The sequence below is a fragment of the Pongo pygmaeus genome, chromosome 6 (genome assembly GCF_028885625.2).
Source record: "Pongo pygmaeus isolate AG05252 chromosome 6, NHGRI_mPonPyg2-v2.0_pri, whole genome shotgun sequence".
Classification (NCBI taxonomy): domain Eukaryota; kingdom Metazoa; phylum Chordata; class Mammalia; order Primates; family Hominidae; genus Pongo; species Pongo pygmaeus.
Window position 1 is genome coordinate 79911449 of NC_072379.2, and position 21576 is coordinate 79933024.

Sequence of the window (21576 nt, forward strand, 5' to 3'; positions counted from 1 at the left end):
TAAATGGGACAGCATCCCTAACACTGAGAAATCCTATAAATGTGATGTATGTGAGAAAGTTTTCCATCACAGCTCAGCCCTTACTAGACATCAGAGAATCTGTACTAGAGAGAAGCCCTACAAATGCAAAGAATGTGAAAAGTCTTTCAGTCAGAGCTGAAGTCTTAGTCGACATAAAACACTAGAGAAAAACCTTACAAATGTGAAGCATCTGATAAATCCTGTGAAGCGTCTGATAAATCCTGTAGTCCAAGCTCAGGCATAATTCAATACAAGAAAATGCACACCAGAGCCAAAGCTTACAAATGTAGCAGTTGTGAAAGAGTCTTCAGTCATAGTGTCCACCTTACTCAACATCAGAAAATTCACAAAGAGATGCCCTATAATTATAGTGTATTATATGTGGCAGTGACTTCTGCCATACTTCATACCTGCTTGAACATCAGAGGGTCCACCATGAAGAGAAATCCTATGAGTATGATGAATATCGGTTGGCCTATATTAAACAAGGAATTCATTTGGAAAAGACTTCAGATTGAATTCACATCTTATTCAGCATCAAAAAATTCACACAGGAATGAAACTGCATGAATGTAATGAATATGGAAAAGCTTTCAGTCAAACCTCATGCCTTATTCACCATCAAATAATGCATAGGAAAGAGAAATCATATAAATGTAATGCGTATGAGGGCAGTTTCATTCATAGCTCAGTCCTTATCCTGCAACAAGAAGTCCTCACCAGACAGAAAGTCTTTGATTGTGATGTACGGAAAAAGAACTCCAGTCAGAGAGCACACCTGGTTCAATATCAGAGCATTCATACCAAAGAGAACTCATGAATATAATGAGGGTGAGAAGACATTTAGTCTAGTCAAATTCAGGCTTCATTCAACATCTGAGAGTTCACACCAGGGAGAAATCATGTATGCACTGCCTGTGGTAAAGCCTTCAGTCATAGCTCAACCGTTACTCAGCATCAGATAATTCAATTTTCATGCTATTAATATTTTCATACCTTAGTCACATTTGGAGAATTCGCATGGGAATAAAATTCCATTACTGCAATGAATGTGAAAAAGCCATCAGTCAAAGAAACTACCTTGTTTAGTATCAAATTCATGCCATGCAAAAAGATTATAAATGTAATAAACGTGTATTTGCATGAGGAGATTCAGTCGTAACCCAATGCTCATTCAACATCAAAGAATCTATGTCTAAGAGAAGTTATTTGAATGTAGTAAATGGCGAATCTTTCAATAGGAGTTTAACTAGTCTTTGTCATATCAGAATATCCATAGTAGACAAGAATTTGACGTAATGCAAATGGAAAACTTGACACCACATTTCAGGCTTTACCCAGCATTAAAATAATGGAAAGAAAATTGTTGATTATTTATTTATGAAATTGTTAATACATAGTCCCAATCTTTATCATTGCACAAGAATCTAGGGGTGACTTGGTAAATGCAGTGCCATTTTCTCATGGCATTCCTTTATTTAATATGTGTTCTAAGTAGGTACGTTTATTTTTACTTTTTTATTATAATAATTTTGATATTAAAAAGAACAGAGATGGGGTCTCACTTTGTTGCCCAGGCTGGTCTTGAACTCCTGGCCTCAAGTGATCTTCTCACCTTGTCCTCCCAAAGTGCTGGGGTTACAGGCGTGAGTCGCTGTGCCAGGCCTATTTTATTTATAGAACTAATTTAAGCTGTTTTTATTTTAATATTCCCTATAAACATTTTTATTTTTCTTGAAATTCGTTCTTAGTGTTCACAACTTCCATAAGATACTGCTAATGCACCAATATTAAAACACATCAAGATAAGTAGCTCATTTAGCTTTTTCTGCTGTTCTTGGCCCAAGTTCTCTCCAAAACCAACTCTTAGGCTTACTCTTTACTAGGGACCCTATGTTATTGCTTTACAGCCACAACACTTGGATGCCTGTTTATTGATTTCTCCATTATCTTAAGCACCTTTAGAAGATTTAGAAGATTCCTAGTTTTAAGCGTTTCACCAGCAAGTTATTCCATACCTAGTTGATGTTGCTGGTCTGATGTCTTATTTCCTAAAGTGAAGCATCTTTTTAAAAAAAGAATTGGATTTGAAATATATCCAGTCCAATATAAGTATGAATATAAGTAAGTGTTCTCTCTTCTGAGTTTGTAGCAGGCAGCCAAACATTTTCGAATGATGCCTAAGATTTTAGTTGCCTTGTGTGCAACCGCAGCCTGCAAAGAGAGATGATAAGGACATTAGGGAGCCAACAAGACTTCTGGTAACCTCACTACATACATCCAGTGCCTATTCTGCATACCTAAGCTTAGAGTTCTTTTATGCACCTCTAAGGCGAGCAAAAATGCTCAGATCTGCTTTGGGTAGGGTAAACATAAAGAACATACACAGGCTGGGTGCGGTGGCTCACATCTGTAATCCCAGCACTTTGGGAGGTCGAGGTAGGTGGATCACGAGGTCAGGAGATGGAGACAATTCTGGCCAACATGGTGAAACCCCGTCGATACTAAAAATACAGAAATTAGCCAGGCATGGTGGCACGCGCCTGTAGTCTCAGCTACTCAGGAGGCTGAGGCAGAAGAATAGCTTGATCCTGGCAGGCCGAGGTTGCAGTGAGCCGAGATCGCCACTGCACTCCAGCCTGGCCAAGACTCCTTCTCAAAAGAAAACAAAAACATACATAAAAAATCAGCATCATAAGGGAACGTAGCCTTTCAACAGAGATGATGCTGTTATTACGTTAATCTCAGAGACAGTATTTCAAGAGAGTGGCAAGTCTGTTCCTGGTAAAATTTTAACCATTAGGATTGCAGATAAATGTTTGAATTCTCCCCCACCCCCACACCAACCAGTCTTCCCTCATCAATCCAGGACAGTATTTGAAGTGTGGGGGCTTTGTGTTGGTTGTTTATCCATTATCACATTTTTGTATTTTAATAGTCTACAGGCCATATAAAAGAACATGGCTTGTTGATTGATAAAAGGGATTATAGATGTTGGCTCAAGTTCAGGGCCACCATCATATACCTAACAAGAGCTCATGCTCCTTTAGGTAATGTCAAATCATTTTGTATTTTTCCATCTTAAGCTTTACAACATTTTGTGAATAAGACAATTGTTATTTAAAATTCTAGTTGTTAATCCAGGCTTTCACAGTTCAGATGTTATAATATTTGCTAGGGACCCTCAACAAATATGTAAAAATATATTGCTCACTCTATAATCCTCCTTTACAAAAGGTGTCACAGAGGGAGTCCACCCATGGTGATATTAGGGGCAATATCATCATCTCCTTTGGATATTATGAATAATGTCACAGAGGTGACATATTGTCACCTCATTATGTGACATAATGTCACATAATGTCACATAATGTCCACCCATGGGGATATTTGTGGCAATATAATTATCTCTCATGAATATTATGAATAATGTCACAAAGGGTGACCACCCACGGTGATATTAGGGGCAATGTCATCATCCGCCATGGATATTATGAATAATGTCACTAAGGGTGTACCCCTCCTGTGATATTAGGAATAATATAATCTTTTTTGGATATTGTGAATAATAGTATCACCAAGGATGTACACCTTGTATGACATTAGAAAGAATATAATCTCCTTCCTTGGATATTATGAATAATAGCATCACCGAGGGTGTACATTCCATGGGATATTACAAGTAACATCATCTACTCCTTTGGATTTTACGAACAATAGCATCACAGAGGGTGTACCCATGCAATATGAGGAGTAACATCATCTCCTCCCTTGGATATTACAAATAATAGCATCACAGAGGGTGTACATCCCATGTGATATTAGAAGTAACATGATCTCCTCCCATGGATATGAAGAATAATAGCATCACAAAGGGTGTAAGTCCCATGCGATATTAGGAGTAACATTATATCTTTCCTTGTATATTACAAATAATAGTATCACAGAGAATATACACCTGTTCAATATTAGGAGTAACATCATCTCCTTTTCTAAATATTATGAATAATAGTGTCACAGAGGGTGTACACCCCATGCGATATTAGCAGTAACATCATCTCCTTTCTGAGACATTATGAATAATAGTATCACGAAGGGTGTACACCCCATGCAATATTAGGAGTAACATCATCTCCTCCCTTAAATATTACAAATAATAGTATCACAGAGGGTGTACACTGCATGTGATATTAGAAGTAACATAATCTCTTCCCTTAAATGTTACGAATAATAGTATCACAGAGGGTGTACACCGTGTGTGATATTAGAAGTAACATCATGACCTTCCTTGGATATTATGAAGAATAGTATCACCGAGGGTATACACCCCATGCGATATTAGCAGTAACATCATCTCCTCCCATGGATATTCGGAATAGTATCACAGAGGGTGTAAACCTCCTGTGATATTAGAAGTAATATCATCTCCTCCGTTGGATATTACAAATAGTATCACAGAGGGTGTACACTCCCTGTTTTATTAGGAGTAATTCCTCTTCTCCATTGGATGTTATAAATATTATCACAGAGGGCGTACACCCACTACGATATTAGGAGTAATATCATCTCCTCATTAGGCTATTACGAGGAGTATCATAGAAAGTGTACACCCCCTGCGATATTGGGAGCAGTATAATTTCCTCCCTTGGATATTATGAATAATATTACAGAGGGTGTACACAGAAAGTGTGTACAATATTAAGAGTAATATCATCTTCTCCCTTGGATATTATGAATAATATCACAAAAAGTGTACACCCACTACTATATTAGGAGTAATATCTCCTTCCTTGGATATTACAAATAATATCACAAAGGGTGTACAACCACTGAGACATTAGGGGTAATGTCATCTCCTCCCTTGGATATTACAAATATAATCACGGAGGGTGTACACACAGGGTGCGTGGGATATTAGGAGTAATATCACCTCCTTCCTTGCCTATTACAAATAATATCACAGAGGATGTACATCCACTGCGATATTAGAAGTGATATCTCCTTTTTTGGATATTATGAATAATATTACAGAGGGTGTACATCCACTGCGATATCAGGAGTAATGTCATCTCCTCCCTTGGACATCAAGAATAATATCACAGAGGGTGTACGCCCACTGCGATATTAGGAATAATGTCATCTCGTCCCTTGGACATCATTACCAATATATCACAGAGGATTTACGCCCACTGAGATATTAGGAGTAATGTCATCTCCTCCCTTGGACTTTATTACGAATAATATCACAAAGAGTGTATGTCCATTGCTATATTAGGAGTAAGGTCATCTCCTCCCTTGGACATTATTACGAATAATATCACAGAGGGTGTTCATCCACTGCGATATTAGGAGTAATGTCATCTCCTCCCTTGGACATCATTATGAATAATATCAGAGAGGGTTTAAGCCTACTGTGATATTAAGAGAAATGTCATCTACTTTATGGACATCATTACGAATAATATCACGGAGGGTGTATGCCCACTGCGATATTATAAGCCTACTGAGATATTAGGAGTAATGTAATCTCCTGCCTTGGACATGATTATGAATTATATAACAGAGGGTGTACGCACACTGAGGTATTAGAATTAATGTTTTCTCCTCCCTTGGACATCATTATGAATAATATCGCAAAGGGTGTACGTTCACTGTGATATTAGAAGTAATGTCACCTCCTTTCTTGAAAATCATTATGAGAAATGTCACGGAGGGTGTACGCCCACTGTGATATTAGAAGTAATATCATCTTTTTTCTTGGACATCATTACGAATTATATCATGGAGGGTCTACACCCACTGCAATAGTAGTAATAATATCATCTTTCCCCTTGGATATTACGAATTATATCACAGAGGGTGTACACACAGCGTGTTTATGATATTAGGAGTAACATCATTTCCCCCGTTGGATATTACGAATAATATCACAGAGGATGTACACCCCTTGCGATATTAGGAGTAACATCATCTCCCCCCTTAAAAATTATTAATAATATCACAGAGGGTGTACACCCCTGAGATATTAGGAGTAATATCATCATCCCCCTTGGGTATTATGAAGAATATCACAGAGGGTGTGTACACACAGGGTGTTTACATTATTATAAGTAATATCATCTCCCCCTGAGATATTGCAAATAATATCACAGAGGGTGTACACCACCTGCTATATTACAAGGAGTAACGTCATCTCCCACCTGGGATATCAAGAAGAATCTCACAAAGAGGGTACAGCCCCTATGATATTATTAGGAGTAATGTCACCTCCGTTCTGAAATATTACAAAGAATCCCGCAGAGGGGGTACACCCCTGCAATATTATTAGGAGTAATATCATCTCTTCTCCACTGGGATATTACAAAGAATCTCACAGAGGGGTACACACCCTGCGAAGTAATATTCTCTCCCCCCTTGAATATTACAAATAATCTCACAAAAGTTATACACCCTCTGTGAAGTAATATTATGTCTCCTCTTGAATATTACACATAATATCACGGAAGGTTTACACCCCTTGCAAAGTAATATCATGTTTCCCCTTAAATATTACGAATAATACCGCAAAGGGTGTACACCTCCTACGATATCAGAAGCATTATCACCTCCCGTTTTGCATATTACGAATAATACCACGGAGGGTGACCACGCCCTGCACTATTATAAGTAATATCATGCCCCCCTTGGATATTACAAATAACACCATGGAGGGTGTACACCTTCTGCAATATTGGGAGTAATGTCATGACCCCTTAGATATTGTGAATAATACCATGAAGGATGTACACTCCCTGCGCTATTGGAAGTAATATCATGTCCCCCCTTGAATATTACAAATAATGTCATGGAGAATGTGCACGCCCTGTGAAGTAATATTATGTTTCCCCTTAGCTATTACAAATAATATCATGGAGAGTGGACACCCTCCACAAAGTAATACCATGTTTCCCCTTGGATATTACAAATAATACCATGAAGGGTGTACAACCCCTGCGATATCAGGCATAATATCATGTTCCCCCTTGGATATTATGAATAATATCACAGAGAATGTACCCCTTGCGATATTAGGAGTAATATAATGTCCCGCCTTGGATATTAAGAATAATAGCACGGAGAGTGTACACCCCCTGCGAGATTAGAAGTAATATGTCCTCCCCAGATATTAGAAATAATACCAAAAAGTGTGTACACCCCCTGCGATATAAGGAATAATATCACCTCGCCCCTTGGTTATTATGAATAACAATACAGAGGGTGTACATTCCCTGCGATATTTGGAGTAATTCGTTATTATGAATAAAATTACGGAGGGTGTACACCGCCTGTGATATTGAAGGTAATATCATCCTCTCTTCCCCTGGATATTACAAACAATAACACAGGGGGGTGTACACTCCCTGTGATATTGGGGATAATGTCGTCTTCTATTTTCCTGGGTATTATGAACTATAATACAGGGGGGTGTACACAATCTGCGATATTGAAGATAATATCATTGTCTCCCTCCCCCCGAAAATTACGAACAATATCACAGAGGATTGTACACCTCCTGCAATATTGGTGGTAATATCATCCTCTCTTTTCCAAAATATCACGAACAACATCACAGGGGGTTGTGGGCCCACTGCGATATTGGAGGTAATATAATCCTCTACCCGCCTGGATATTACAAACAATATCACAGGGGGCTGTACATCCCCTTCAATATTGGGGGTAATATCATCCTCATCCTCTCCCCCCTGGATATTATAAACAACATCACGGGGGGTGTACAACCACTGCGATATTGGGGGTAATATCGTCCTCTCCCCCCCGAATATTATGAACAATAACACAGGGGGTTGTACACCCCCTGCAATATTGGGGGTAATATCATCCTCTCTACCCCTGGATATTATGAACAATATAAAAGAGGGGTGTACACCCCCTGCGATATTGTGGGTAATGTCGTAATCTCCCCTCCTAAATATTACAAACAATATCACAGGGGGCTGTACACCCCTGCGATATTGTGAATAATATAATCCTCTCCCGCCTGTATATTAGGAACAATATCACAGGGGGTGTACACCCCCTGCCATATTGGGGGTAATATCCTCCTCTTCCCCCAGATATTACAAACAATATCACAACGGGGTGTACATCTCCTGCCATATTGGGAGTAATATTATCCTCTCCCTCCCTGGATATTACAAAAAATATCCCAGGGGGGTGTACACTCCCTGCAATATTGAGGGTAATACCATCCTCTCTTTTTTGGATATTATGAACTATATCGCTGTGTACATCCCCTGCGATATTGGGGATAACATCATCCTCTCCCTTTCTGGATTTTATAAACAATATCACAGGGGGTGAACACCCACGATGATATTGGGGGTAACATTATACTCCCCCCCTCGGATATTATGAACATTATCAAAGGAAGTCTATGCTTCCTGCGATATTGGGGGTAATATCATCCCTTTCCCCCCTGGATATTACAAACAATATCACAAGGGGTGTACACCTCCTGTGATATTGGGGGTAATATCATCCTCTCCCCCCAGATATTACGAACAGTATCACATGGGGTGTATACCTCTTGCGATACTGAGGGTAATATCATCCTCTCCCTGCTTGGATATTACAAATAATATCACAGAGGGTGTACACACAGGGTGTTTATGATACTGGGAGTAATATAATCTCCCCGCTTGGATATTACAAACAATATCACAGAGGGAGTACACCCTCTGTTTGGGAGGGAGTACACCCTCTGTGATATTGGGAGTAATATCATCTCCTACTTTGGATATCATAAACAATATCATAGAAGGGGTACACTTCCTGTGATACTCGGAGTAACATTATCTCCCCCCTTAAATGTTATGAACAATATCACAGAGTGGGTAAACCCCCTGCGATATTGAGAGTAACATAATCTCCCCCCATGAATATTATGAACAATATCACAGAGGGGGTACATCCCTGCCATATTGGGAGTAACACCATCTTCCCCTTAGATATTATGAAAAATATCACAGAGGGGCTACCCACCCCCCCGCAATATGGAGAGTAACATCATCAGCTACATTGGATATTACCAATAATCCAATCACAGAGGGGGTACACCCCCTGTGATACTGGGGGAAACACCATCTTCCCCCTTGAATATTATGAACAATATTACAGAGGGTGTATACTGCCTGCGATATTGGGAGTAACATCATCTCCTTTTTTGGATATTATGAACAATATCACAGAGTGGGTTCACCCTCTGTGATATTGGACATAACATCATCTCCCTCCTTAGATATTACGAACAATATAACAGAGGGCGTAAACCCCTTGTGATATTGGGAGTAACATGATCTCCCCCCTTTGATATTATGAACAATATCACAGAGGGGGTATGCCCCCTCTGCGATATTGGTAGTAACATCATGTCTTCTTTTGAATACTATGAACAATATCACAGAGGGTTCTACCCCCTGCAATATTGGGGGTAACATCATTTCCCCCTTGGATATTATGAACAATATTACAGAGAGGATACACCTCCTACGATATTGGGAGTAAGAAAATTTCCCCCCTTGGATATTACGAACAATAAGACAGAGGGGGTACACCTTCGCTATATTGGGAGCAACATCGTGTCTTCTTTTGGATTTTACTAACAATATCACAGAGGGTGTACACCCTCTGTGATATTGGTAGTAACACCATCTCCCCAATTGGATATTATGAACAAAATCATAGATGGGTACCATCCCCTTTGATATTGGGTGTAACATCATCTCCCTTCTTGAATATTATGAACAATATGACAGAGGAAGTCCACCCCCTGAAATATTGGGAGTAACATCATCTCCCCCCTTGTATATTATGAACAATATCACAGAAGGGGTCCACCGTGTGCGATATTGGGTGAACGTCATTTCCCCCTTGGATATTATGAACCATATCACAGAGTGCGTACACTTCCTTAGATACTGGGAGTAACGTCATCTCCTCTATTGGATATTACGAACCATATCACAGAGGGGATACACAACCTGCGATATTGGGAGTAACGTCATTCCCCTCCTTGGATATTACGAACCATATCACAGAGGGTATACACCTTCTGCAATATTGGGAGTAACATCATCTCCGCCCTTGCATATTACAAAGTGTATCAGAGAGGGAGCACACCCTCTGCGATATTGGGAGTAACGTCATTTCCTTTCTTTGTCGTTATGACCCATGTCACAGACGGGGTACACCCTCTACGATATTGGGAGTAAAGTCTTCTTCCTCCTTGGATATTACGAAACATATCTCAGAGGGGGTACACCCCCTGTGATATTGGGAGTAACGTCTTCTCTCCCCTTTTATATTACGAACCATACCTCAGAAGGGGTACACCCGCAGCGATATTGGAAGTACCGTCATCTCCCCTCTTGTATGTTATGAACCATATAACAGAGGGGGTACACCCTCTGTGATATTGGGAGTAACGTCATCTTCCAGCTTGGATATTATGAACCATTTCACAGGCGGTTCACCCCCTGTGATACTGAGAGTAACGTCATCTCCCCCTTGGATATTACGAATAATATCACTGAGACGGTACACCGTCTGCGATAGTAGGAGTTACATAATTGTAGGGAACAGGCCCCCCAAAATCTGGCCATAAACTGGCCCCAAAACTGGCCATAAACAAAATCTCTGCAGCACTGTGACATGTTCGTGATGGCCTTGATGCTCACGCTGGAAGGTTGTGGGTTTACCAGAATGAGGGCAAGGAACACCTGGCCCACCCAGGGCGGAAAACCGCTTAAAGGCGTTCTTAAACCACAAACAATAGCATGAGCGATCTGTGCCTTAAGGACAAGCTCCTGCCAAACCCATCCCTTTATTTCGGCCCATCCCCTTATGTTCCATAAGGAATAATTTTAGTTAATCTATAATCTATAGAAACAATGCTTATCACTGGCTCTCTGTTAATAAATACGTGGGTAAATCTCTATTTGAGGCTCTCAGCTCTGAAGGCTGTGAGACCCCTGATTTTCTACTCCACACTTCTATGTTTCTTTTTTTATAAATTTATTTATTTATTATTTATTTATTATTATTATACTTTAAGTTCTAGGGTACATGTGCAAAACGTGCTGGTTTGTTACATATGTATACATGCGCCATGTTGGTGTGCTGCACCCATTAACTCGTCATTTACATTGTGTGTGTCTTTAATTCCTTTAGCTCCGCTGGGTTAGGGTCTCCCCGACCGAGCTGGTCTCGGCACATAATCTCCCCCCTTAAATATTAGGAACAGTATCACAGAAGGGGTACACCCCCTGCGACACTGGGAGTAACGTCGTCTCCCCCCTTACATATTACGAACAATATCACAGAGAAGGTAGACCCCCTGCGATACTGGGAGTAACGTCATCTTTCCCCTTTAAAGTTACGAACAATATCACAGGAGAGGTACACCCCCTGAGATACTGGGAGTTACGTCATTTGCTCCCTTGGATATTACAAACAATATCACAGAGAGGGTACGCGTGCTGTGATACTGAAAGTAATGTCATCTTCCCTATTGGATATTACAAACAATATTGCAGAGGCAGTACACACCCTGCTATCCTGGGAGTAAAGTCATCTCCCACCTTGCATATTACAAAGAATATCGCAGAGTGGGTACACCCCCCTGTGATACCGGAATAAACGTCACCTCCCTTCTTAGATATTATGAAAAATGTTACAGAGAAGGTACACCCCCTACGATACTGGGAGTAATGTCATCTCGCCCCTTGCGTATTACGAACACTATCACAGAGGGGGTACACCCCTTGCGATACTAGGGTAACGTCATCTCCGTTTTTTGATGTTACAAGCAATATCACAGACGGGGTACACTCTCTGCGATTCTGGGAGTGACGTCATCTCCCCCCTTGGATATTACGAAAAGTATCATAGAGTGGGTACATTTCCTGACATACTGGGAGTAACATCATCTTTCCCCTTAGATATTACGAACAATATCACAGTGAGGGTACACCTGCTGCAATACTGGGAGTAACATAATCTCCCTCCTTGGATATTACAAACAATATCACAAAGGGAGTACACCCCATGAGATACTGAGAGTAACGTCATCTCCCCCCTTGGATGTTATGAACAATATCACAGAGGGGATACACCTTCTGTGTTACTGGGCATAACATCATCTCCTCCTTGGATATTAGGAATAATTTCACAAAGGGTATATATCGCTTGTGATACTGGGAGTAAGGTCATCTCCCTCCTTTGATGTTACGAACAATATCACAGAGGGTATACACATAGGGTGTTTATGACATTGGGAGTAATATCATCTCCCCCCTTGGATATTATGAACAATAGTACAGAAGTTGTACACCCACTGCTACAATGGGAGTAATATGATCTCCCCCTTGGATACTATGAACAATATCACATAGGGTGTATACACCCTTGTGACACTGAATGTAATATTATCTCCCCGCCTTGGATATTATGAACAATATCACAGAGGGTGTACATTCTATGCGACATTGGGAGTTATATCATCTCCCCCTTTGGATATTACAAACAACATCACCAAGGGTGTACACCCCTGCGACATTGTGAGTAATATCATCTAACTTCTTGGATATTATAAACAATATCACCGACGGTATACACCCCCTGCAACACAGGGCATAATATCATCTCCCCCTTTGGATATTACAAACAACATCACAGAGGGTGTACACCAGCTGCGATATTGGGAGTAATATCATATCTCCCCTTGGATATTACAAACAATAACACAGAAAGTGTGCACCCGTGCGACATTGGGAGTAACATTATTCCCCCCTTAAATATTACGAGCAATATCACAGAGGGTAAAACCCCTTGCGACATTAATAGTAATATCATCTTTCCCCTTGGATATTACAAACAATATCACAGAGGATGTACATCTCCTGTGACAATGGAGGTAGTATCGTCTGCCCCCTTGGATATTATGAACAATACACAGAGGGTGTACACCCCCTGTGACATTGGGAGTAGTATCATCTCCCCCCTTGAATATTACAAACAATATCATAGAGGGTATACACACCCTGTGACATTGGAAGTAGTATCATCTCCCCCCTTGGATATTACGAACAATATCACAAAAGGTGTACATCCCCTGAGACATTGGGAATAGTATAATCTCCCACCTTGGATACTGCGAACAATATCACAGAGGGTGTTCATCCCCTGTGAAATTTGGAATAGTATTACCTCCCCCATGGATATTACAAACAGTATCATAGAGGGTGTACACCCTCTGCAACATTGGGAGTAGTATCATCTCCCCCCTTGGATATTACAAACAGTATCACAGAGGGTGTACACTCCCTGCGACATTGGGTGTAGTATCATCTCCCCCTTGGATATTACAAACAATATCACAGAGGGTGTACACCCCCTGCAATATTTGGGGGTAATATTATCTCCCCTTTTAGATATTACAAACAATATCACAGACAGTGTATACACACGGTGTTATGATATGGGGAGTAGTATCATATCCTTCCTTGAATATTATGAAGAATATCACAAAGGGGGTACGCCTGCTGTGATACTGGGAGTAATGTCATCTCCCCCATTGGATATTGCAAATGATATGAGAGGGGTACACTGCCTGTGATAATGGGTGTTATGACATCTCCCTCCTTGGATATTATGAAGAATATCACAGAGGGGGTACACCTCCTGCAATACTGGGAGTAACATCATCATCCCCCTTGGATATTACCAAAAATATCACAAAGGGTGTACACCCCAGGCAACATTGGCAGTTATATCATCTCCCACTTTGGATATTACAAACAATATCACAGAGGGTGTACACCCCATGCGACATTGTGAGTAACATCATTCCCCCCTTGGATATTAAGAACAATAACAGAGAGGGTGTACATCCTCTGTGATATTCTTTGTACAATCCGCTGAGACATTGGAAGTAGCATCGTCTCCCCCCTTGGATAATACAAACAATAACAGAGAGGGTGTACACCCCCTGCGACATTGGGAGTAATATTATATCCACCCTTGGAATGTATACCCGTGTGACATTGGGAGTAATATCATTCCCCCCCTTAAATATTATGAACAATAACACAGAGGGTACACACCACTTGCGACATTGGGAGTAATATTATCTCCCCCCATGGATATTATAAACAATATCACAGAGGGTGTACACCCAATGCGACATTGGGAGTAATATTATCTTTTCCCTTGGATATCACAAAACAGTATCACAGAGGATGTACATCCCCTGCGACTTTGGAAGTAGTATCATCTCACCCCTTGGATATTGTAAACAATAACACAGAGGGTGTACACCCCCTGCGACATTGGAAGTGGTATCATCTCCCCCTTGGATGTTACGAACAATAACACAGAGGGTGTACACCCCCTGTGACACTGGGAGTAGTATTATCTCCCATCTTGGGTATCACAAATGATATTACAGAGGGTGTACACTTCCTGCTACATCGGGGGTAGTATCGTCCCCCTTGATTATTACGAACAGTATCACAGAGGATGTACAACCACTGTGACATTGGGAGTTGTGTCACCTCCCCGTTTGGATAATACGTACAAAATCACAGAGGGTGTGCACCCTCGGCAACATTGGGAGTAGTATCATTTTCCCCTTGTATAGTACAAACAATAGCACAGAGAGTGTACACCCCCTGCGACATTGGGTGTAGTATCATCTCCTTCCTTGAGTATTACGAACAATATCACAGAGGGTGTACACCACCTGCGATATTCAGAGCAGTATCATCATCCACCTTTGATATTACAAATATTATCACAGAGGGGATACACCCCCTGTGATCCTGGGAGTAATGTCATCTCACCCCGTGGATTTTATGAACAATATCAGAGAGAAGGTACACTCTCTGAGATACTGGGAGTAACGTCATCTTTCCCCTTAGATATTACAAATAATATCACAGAGAGGGTACACCTGCTGCAATACTGGAAGTAACGTCATCTACCACATGGGATATTATGAACAATATTACAGAGGGGGCACACCTTCTGCGACACTGGGGGTAACGTCATCTCCCTCCTTGGATATTACAAACAACATCAAAAAGGGGGTACATCCCCTGAGATGCTGGGAGTAAAGTCATCTCCCCCTTTGAACATCATGAACAACAATACAGAGGGGGTACACCCCCTTCGATACTGGGAGTAACGTCATCTCCTGCATTGGATGTTACGAACAATGTCACAGAGGATGTACACCTTCTGTGATACTGGGAGAAGCGTCATCTACCCTTGGGATATTAGAAACAATTTCACAGAGGGTGTACACCCCCTGAGATACTGGAAGTAAAGTCATCTCCCTCCTGGGATATTATGAACAATATCACAGAGGGTGCATACACAGGGTGTTCACGATCTTGGGAGTAATATCATCTTCCCCCTTGGATATTAAAAACAATATCACAGAGGTTGTACATCCCCTGCGACTCTGGGAGTAATATCATCTCCCCCCTTAGATATTACGAACATTATCAGTTAGGGTGTACACCTCCTGCGACATTGAAAGTAATATCATTGCCACCTTGGATATCATGAACAATATCACATAGAATGTAAATTCCATGCGACATTGGGAGTTATATCATCTCTACCCTTGAATGTTATGAACAATATAACAGGGCTGTGAACAACACCTGTGATATTGAGAGTAATATCATCCTCTCCCCTTCCGAATACTACTACCAATATCGCAAGGGGGTGTACACCCCCTACGAAATCTGTAGTAATACCATCCTCTTCCACTATGGATATTACAAACAATATCAGAAGAAGGTGTACACTCCCTGCGATATTGGTAGTAATATCATTCTCTCCCCCTCTGGATATCATGAACAATATCGCAGGGGGGTGTCTCAGGGGGCGTACCCCCTCTGTGATGTGGTCCTCTGTGATATGTGTATATTCCTCTACGATATTGAGAGTAATATCATCCTTCCCCCTCCATATATTACGAACAATATCACAGGGAGTGTATGACCATTGTGATATTGGGATTAATATCAACCTATTCTTCTCTTGATATTATGAAAAATATCACAGGGAAATGTATACCGCCTACGATGCTGAGAGTAATATCAACCTCTGCTCCCCTGGATATTACTAACAATATCACAGGAGAATGTACACTCCATGCAATATTGGGAGTAATATCATTTTATCCTCACCTGGATATTACGAACAATATCAAAGGGGGGTGTACCCCGCCTGCAATATTAAAAGTAATATCATCCTCTCCCCTTCTGGATATTAGGAACAATATCACAAAAGGAGTGTAAGTTCTTTGCGATATTCAGAGTAGTGTCATCCTGTTTTTCCCTGAATATTCGGAGAAATATCACAGATTGAGTGTACACCCACTGCTATATTGGGAGAAACATTATACTATACCAGCTGGAAATTAACAGCAATATCACGGGGTTGGTGGGGGGGGGGGTGTACAGCCACTGCGATGTTAGAAGTAATATCATTCTCTCCCCTACTAGTTATTAGGAACAATATCACAGGGGATTGTACACTTTCTGCGGGATTGAAAGTAATATCATTATCTCTTCATTTAGATATTAGGAACAATATCACAGGAAGGGTGTACTCCCCCTGCACTATTGGAAGTAATATCATTCTCTCTTCTTCTCGATTTTACGAATAATATCACAGGCGGTTTGTACAGCCCTTGTTATATTGGGAGTAATATCATCTTCTTTCCACCTGGATTTTCAAAACAATATCACATGGGTGGTGTACATTCCTTCAATATTGGTAGTAATATCATCTTCTCGCCTCCTGGATATAAGAAACAGCATTACGGTTGGTGTGTACACCCCTTGCAATATTGGGAGTAATATCACCCCTCCCCATGTGGTTATTAGGGACAAAATCACAGGGTGGGTGTACACTTCCTATGTTATTGGGAGTAATATCATCCACTCATCCCCTGGATATCAGGAACCATATCACAGAAGGGGTGTACACCCCCTGCGATATTGTCAGTAATATCCTCTTCCACCCTGGACATTAGAAACAATACCAGAAAGGAGGTGTACACCCACCGCGATATTGGGAGTAATATCAGCCTCTTTCCCACTGGATATCAGGAACGATATCAAAAGGGGTGTGTACACCCCCTGCGATATTGGGAGTAATATCAGCCTCTACCCCTCTCCATATTAGGAACAATATACAGGGGCAATATATCCCCTGCGATATTGGGAATAATATTATTCTCTTTTCCCTGTACATTAGGAACTATATCACAGCAAATATGTACACCTCCTGCAATATTAGGATTAATGTTATCCTCTCCCTCACTGAATACTAGGAACAATATCAGACAAGGATGTACACCCCCTATGATATGGCCACCAATATCATCGGCTCCTTCCCTGGATATTAGGAACAATATCAAAAGTTGTGTACACCCCCTGCGCTATTGGGAGTAATATTATTCTCTCTTCCCCGGATATTAGAAATAATATCACAGGTGAAGTGTACACCCCACCCCCTGCGATAATGGGGGTAATATCATCCTCTTTTAACCTTGATATTAGGAGCAATATCACAGGGGTCGTGTACAGTTTCTTCAATACTGAAAGTAATATCCTCTTCTCCCCCCGAAAATAATAGGAAAAATATCAAATGTGTGTACACCACTTGCGGTATTGAGGGTAATATCATTCCCTCACCTAAATATTAGAAACAATATCACCGGGGGGGGGGGTGTACACCACCAGCGATATTGGGAGTAATATAATTTTCTACCCCCATGGATATTGAGAACAATATCACAGGGGCGGTGTATACCCTCTGCGAGATTGGGAGTAATATCATCCTCACCCCCCACTTGATACTAGGAACAATATCACAGGCGGATTATACACCCGCTGAAACATTGGGAGTAATATCATCCTTTCCCCCATGGATATTAGAAACAATATCTCATGCGGGGTGTACCGTGCATTCCGTTTTGAGAATAATATCAATTTCTTCATTGCAGGAAATAAGAAACAATGTAACAGGTGTGGTGTACACACCCTGTCATATTGCCAATATCACTGACTGCCCCCGGGATATTAGAAACAATATCAAAATGAGGTGTATCCCCCCAGATATATGGGGATTAATATCATGCTCTCCCTTGGATATTAGGAACAATTTCAAAGAAGGGGTGTCCACCCCTTGCAATATTGACAGTAATATCATCCTCTCCCTCCCCGGATTTTAAGAACAATACCACAGAGTTGGTGTACAGCCACTGCGATATTGGGAGTAATGTCATACTCTACCCCCTGGATATTAAAAACAGTATCACAGAGGGAGGGCATACCCCCTACAATATGGGCCAGTAATATCATCGTATATCACATTGGATATTAGAAACAATATCACAGGGGTGTGTACACCTTCTGCTCTATTTTAAGTAATATTATTCTCTCTTCCCCTGACTATTAGGAATAATATCACAGGTTGGGTGTACAACTCCTGCGATATTGGTGGTAACATCATCCTCTCCCAACCTAGATATTAGAAACAAAGTAATAGGGAGGTGTACAACTCCTGCAATATTGGAAGTAATATCATCCTCTCCCCCACTTGATATTAGAAAAAAATATCCCAAGAAGGGTGTACACCCTCTGAGACATTGAGAGTAATATCATCTTCTCCCCACTAAATACTAAAAACAATATCACGGGGCGGGGGGTGTACACCCCCAATGATATTGGGAGTAATAACATCCTCTCCCTCCCTGGATATTAAGAACAATATCAAAGGGGTCTTTTACACCCCCTGTGATATTGGGAGTAATATGTTTCAAATCCCCCCTGGATATCGGAACCAACATTATGGAGGGAGTGTACAACCCCTGCCGTATTGTGAGTCATATCATTTTTCTTCCCCTGCATAATAAAAACAATATCACAGTAGGTGTGCACACCCCCTGCGATATTGGGCAGAAGGTTACCCTGTCCTCCCCGGATATTAGGAACAATATCCTGGGGCAGGGGCGGGGGAGTACAACCTCTTCGATATCGGGAGTAATAACATCTTTTCCCTTCTGGACATTAAGAACAATATCACAGGGTGGGTGTATAGCCCTGCGATATTGGGAGTAGTATCAACCTCTCTCCCCTAGTATATTTGGAACAATATCACAGGAGAAGTGTACAACCCTGTGATACTGAAAGTAATATCGTCCTCTCCCCCTCTCTATATTAGGAACAATATCCCAGGGTGGGTGTACATCCCCTGCAATATTGGGCATAATATCATCGTCTGTCAAAGTTTATATTGGAAACAACGTCACAGTGGTGGTGTACACCTTCTTCGATATTGGGAGTAATATCATCCTCTCCCCCCAGATTGTAGGAAAAATATCGAAGGGGTTTTACAGCTTGTGCGATATTGGAAGTAATATCATCCTCTCCCCACCTGGATATTAGGAGCTATATCACGGGATGTTGTACACTTCTTACATTATTGGGAGTAATATCATCCTCTCCCATCATATATATTAAGAATAATATCACAGAGGAGACGTACACCCCCTGAGATATTGAGAGTAATATTATGCTCTCCCCTTCTGGATATTAGGAACAGTATCACAGGAGGTGTGTAGAAACCTCTGCGATATTGGGAGTAATATCATCCTTTCCTTCCTGAATGCAAGAAACAATATCACAGGAGGATGTACACCCCCTGCGATATTGGGAGTAATATCATTTTCTCCCCCTCTGGATATTTGGAACAATATCACAAAGGGGGTGTACACCCCCTGCAATGTTGCCGTTAGCATCATGGTCTCCCTCCTGGTATATAAGGAACAATATGACAAGAAGGTGTATACCCCCTGTGATATTGGGAGTAATATCTTCCTCTCCCCCGCTGGCTATTAGGAACAATGTGACTGAAGGGGGCCACACCCCCTGGAGTGCTGGAGTAATATTAACCTCTCTGTCCCTGGATATTAGTAACAATATCACTGGGGAGTGTACAACTCCTGTGATATTGAGACTAATATCGTCCTCTCACGCCTGGATATTAGGAACGATAATCACAGTGGTAGTGTAGACTTCCTGCGAATTCGAGAAAAATATCATCTTCTCCACCTTTGGATATTAGAGACAATATCACAGGGAAGGTCTACGCCCCCTGCAATATTGGAAGTAATATCATCCTCACACCCACTGGATATTAGCAACAAGAAAACAGAAGGGATGTACACCCCTAGCGATATTTTGAGAAAGGCCATCTTCCACCCCCTGACTATTAGGAACAACATCACAGAAGGGTGCACAGCTAATGTGATATTGGCAGTAACATCACACTCTCCCCACCCGGATATCAGAAATAATACTATTTATTAAGAATTAATAACTGATTGATATTTAATTATTAATTCTAATTAAGTTGTAATTATGAGTAATTAACAAATTATTAATTATTATTAATAATCATTACTGTTACAATGATAACTATTAATAATGTTGATTGTAAATATTAATAAATGTGACAATCATACCAATTAATATTAATCATTAATGTTAATAATCATAATAATGTTAATAAACATTAATATTAATGATTAACATTAGTTGATGGTGATATCAATAATAACAAAATAATATGAGTAATTAAGATTAATTACTGTTACTGTTAATAATTAATATCATATTTGAAAAATATCAATTCATATTAATATTGATCACTAATATTAAGAAGTTATGATTAATCTTTAAGAATGTTATTACTCCTAATACTGCAGGGGGTCTACACCCACCAGTGATATTGTTTCTAATATCCAGGGAGAGAGGGCATGATATTCAATACCGCAGTAGGTGTACACCAACCCTGTGATATTGATCCTAATATGATCCTAATATTCATGGGTTAGAGTATGACATTACTCCCAATATAGCAGTGGGCGTACATCCACCCAGTGACATTGCTTTTAATATTCATGGAAGAAGAGAATGATATTACTCCCAGTATCGCAGGGAGTGTACACCTCTTCTGTGATACTGTTCCAGGTATCTGGAGGGGGAGAGGATGATAATATTTCCAGTATTGCAGGCTGTGTACAACCACCCTGTGATATTGTTCGTAATATCCAGGAAGGGAGGGGATGCTATTACTCCTCATCTAGTAGGAGGTGTACACCCACCCTGGGATATTCTTCCTAATATCCATGGAGGAGAGAGGCTGATATTACTGCCAATATCGCAGGGGGTGTACATCCACCCTGTGATGTTGTTCTTAATATTCAAAGGCCGAGAGGTTGATATTACTCCCAATATCGCATAAAGTGTACACCCCCGTGTGATATTGTTCCCAATATACAGAAGAGGAGAAGACACTATTACTCCCTGTATCGCAGGAGGTGTACACCCACTCTGTGATTTTGTTTAATATGCAGGAGGGGAGAGGATAATATCATTCCCAATATCGCAAAGGGTGTACACCCCCCCG